Here is a 3,920-nt window from a genome sequence, read left to right on the forward strand (position 1 = left end):
GACACTGAGGGTTGCGATCCGTTGCCGGTCATGAAAAAAGACAAAAAGGGAAAAAAAAAAACAAAAAAAAAAACAGTAGCCCTATAGTTTTTTATGAGTGCTTTGGGGGTGATGGTCATAGTGAATTTGATTATATCGAGTACTGATGAAGACCTAGGACCACAATTTTCACCCATGCTGGGAGGAAATCAGCTATTTTGAAGTCTAACAATAAACCTGAAGATATTTATGCTTACCCTGTACTATTTCTATCTATGTATTTACAGTAGAGAAATATTTGTACATGTGCACATACAAAAAGGTATAGGTAAGGGTGGTTATTGTACCATTACTCGAACCATAAGTTTGGAAATAACTTAAGCATGTAAGAATGGGGAATGCTCAATATATTTTGATATAGTCACACTATGGAAACTCTGAGTCCATTACAAAGAAGTGGAAGATCTAGATGTTCCAACATGGATAGAAATGTAAAACATATTATAGAATAAAAATAACATATTAAAGAATAAAATGTAGTGTATATTATCATCTGTGTAAAGAACACACAAATACTCTGTGCTTTTTGTGGCTGTCTGTCTGTTCAGGGATGTCTCTGCTTGTGTTGGGATCTGCCGGGTAGGGTGTGTGTGGGGTGGCATTTGTCCCTCTAGTCTCCAGCCCTAGTTGCTGCTACCACCCCGTTCCCTAAGCAATCCCAGATGCAGACTCACAGTCTTGCATGTACCTCCTTCGATGCCAGGAACATACTGGCCACAGGGCCACACACACACATGCCCACAGGCTGGTGGGCAGGAGGTGTCTCCCACCCCGGGCTGTGTGCCAGAGTAGCTGTGTGGGGCAGTGGTTAAGTTGCAGACCCTGAAACATTGGTTTGAATCCTGGCTTTATCACTTCTCAGCTGTGTGCTATTATCTCATGGGGAGAGAGGCTAATAACAGCAACTGCCTCCTAGGTAGGGATTAAATTAGTGAACAAACACCAAATGCTTGGAACAGTGTCCATCTCACAGCAAGTGCTAACAATGTTTATTAAACAGATGGGGGTGTTGAATGGTTTTCATCCTGGTTTGAAGTTTTTGTCTGTCAGGGCAGGGCTACTTGTCCGTTTAATGAGCTGTCCTGGAGCTTCTGCTGGAAACCCTGCTTCTTGATTCTCCCCTAATATTACAGGGACAGTAGGAAGCTACCCTGTTCTCTGTATTGTACATAAACCTTCAGTAGGTCACAAAGCCACAGGTTTGCAACTGTGAGCTTGCAAACGATTCAGGTTGCCACACCTTTTAACGGATGTATAATATTTCATGTACCGTACTTTACTAAACCTTCTCCAATTGTTTAATGTCTAATTTTTCCTTTATTATAAATAATGATAAAATGGACATCGTTGTGTGTCATTTTTTTTTTCTATACTCTAGGTTTGTTTTTTTTTTTTTAAACTGAAAGGCAGCATAGTTTAATGCTGAACAACACAGACTGAAGACTGAACTGTCTGGGATCAAATCTAGGCTCCGCTACTTCCTGCTGGGTCATGGCCAGTTTTCTCAACCTCTGTACACCTTGGTTTCCCCATCTATAAAACAGGGGACAATAAGAAGAGAAGGTCTTAGCCTGTCTCCTTCTCAAGAGGAGAGAATAGTAATTGGATTGGATCAGTTTTTAGGACAGAGATTGGGCCATGTCAACCAGCAGGGAAGGTCACTGACTCTTGCAGGAATTCCATGTAGGAATGGCCAGCTCTTTTCTCTTTGTTTCTTCCCATGAACATTCCTTTCAATCTCTCTGTTCCTCTGTAATATGCAACTGGATGGATGGCGGTAAGGTTCTGAGATGGAGGTCTGGGCTTAGACTGATGGAGAGGGTCCTGAATTTAGGGTGGGGCTCGGTGTTCCAGCTCAGCACTCTGCGGTGTGCTCCACAGTGGAGTTCAGAGCACTAGCTCTGTACTAGCAAAGTTAATCCCTGTGTCCGTTCATCACTGCCCCTTGTGAATGAAAGAGGGAGCTTGGGTGAGCAAATGGCAGGATTCAGGTACTTTTGGTCTCCCTAACCATAATATAGTCTAATAATGCCCCAAATGTCATTATCATGCATAACTCTATTTAAAAGAGATGTGCCAATTTTCCTACCAGGAAAAAAAATCGTGAGAGGCAGATTTCAACTTTATATCTTTTCTCAGAGATGGGCAGAGGCCTCTCAGGCTAGGGAGGAATATGGCTGGCTTAATGGAGAGGTGTGCTGGCGTCTAAAAAACACTGCTTTTTCTCAGAGGTGAAAGCCTTTAGGGTTTTAGGATAGGAACCAACTTTTCTTTCCTTTCAGGAAACCACCAGCACATCCATTTTGAATGTCTGGTAGACAGTGAAGGAGTCGATGTTTTATTAGTGTCTAGTTTTCATCTCTCAAATCCTTTTCAACTTCTGCTTTTCCCTGACCAGCAGCGAGGCCATCCAATTTGAATTGGATGCTGTTTTTTCACTAAAGGCTTCCTTCAAGTGGAAACCAGACAGGAAATGCTCCCAGAGCCTGGCTGTGTAGGTGTGGAGACAGTAAGTCCAGGAGACAGGCTGATGTCTCTGAAAGACCCACATTCACCAGGCCTGCTGCGTTTTTATAATTTATTTCTGCCTGAGAAGACTAGGCCACCCTCCAAAATATATACCAGATAGCTGGGATTGTTGTTGAAAAACATCCAATACTTGCCTGGAGTATCCCTTACTGGCAAAAAGGATCAAACACAGTCTCTGGTCCATATCTGTTGATGGTAGTTTAGAAGGAGTCAGCAAAACAATTATTTCCAACAACCAAAAATTGAAAGGAGATTACTCAAAAGGGATTAATATATTGGACTTCTAAGCATATCATTAAAATGCTGCTGTAAAAGAATATTGATCGACATGAAAAATGCGCACAGTGTATTTCTAAAGGGGAAAAAGCAGTTTATAAAACAGAATATAATGGGGTGGGGAATAATGGGTATAGGGACGTGTGTCTGTGTGTATCTGTATATTAGGGATAGGTCAAAATAGCAATAATGATGGTTACTTTTGGGTACTGAGATTATGTTTTTTTCTTCCTCGGTTTCCTAAGTCTTCTGCATAAAACACATACGAGGGTACTTCGAAAAATTTGTGGAAAAATTTGTATTATCTTTCAATTCTATTTTTCCACAAACTTTTTGAAGATACCGTCATACCACGAGCTTTTGGAAGGTAGCCTTTAATGTTTTAAACATGAACATTTTATTGAAATATGAGTGTATAACACACATACAGAAACATGTCCAAATTATAAGTACACAGCTTTCTGATTTTTCATAAAACCAATATGGCTGTGCTACTAGTACTTAGAAAAGACAAACAGAACATCCCATCCCCAGCACCCCAGAAGCTTCTTTGTGCCCCATCCCAGTCACGACTCCCCAAAGGGTTTATACCAATGCAGTGGCTTTGGAAGGTGTCAACTTAGCTAGGCTCAACCGTTTCCCAGGATTGGCCCCTCCCAGGGTGTTTTGGCTATGGTGAGCCACCAGCTCTCCTTGCAAGACACGCGCTTTATTGAAGTAGGAGGCAGTGAGAGACCAGTAAGTGTTCCAGCTCAAGCTCATGGGTTCTAGTTTGTCCTCCTTCCCTTCCACTTTGCTTCCATCTTTCCTTCTCCAACGCTGGCCATGTGGACTTCAAGCTCCAGATCAGATATGAAGACAACAGCCTTACAGACTGTTCAACCAGTTCCCACAACTGCATAAGGTCAGATCCCTATAATAAACCCTTTAATGTGTGTATGCATATGTACCTCCTCATGGCTTCTCTGACTGAGCCCTATCTGGTACAGAATGAAAGGGTGGACGATGGTGCCAGCCTCCAAGATGGCTCGCAATGACAGGTCCTCATTTCTTGGTATTTGTGCACCTGTGTAGTG

This window comes from Galeopterus variegatus, unplaced genomic scaffold, assembly GCF_000696425.1.
Source record: "Galeopterus variegatus unplaced genomic scaffold, G_variegatus-3.0.2 Scaffold617, whole genome shotgun sequence".
In the NCBI taxonomy this organism is placed as follows: Eukaryota; Metazoa; Chordata; class Mammalia; order Dermoptera; family Cynocephalidae; genus Galeopterus; species Galeopterus variegatus.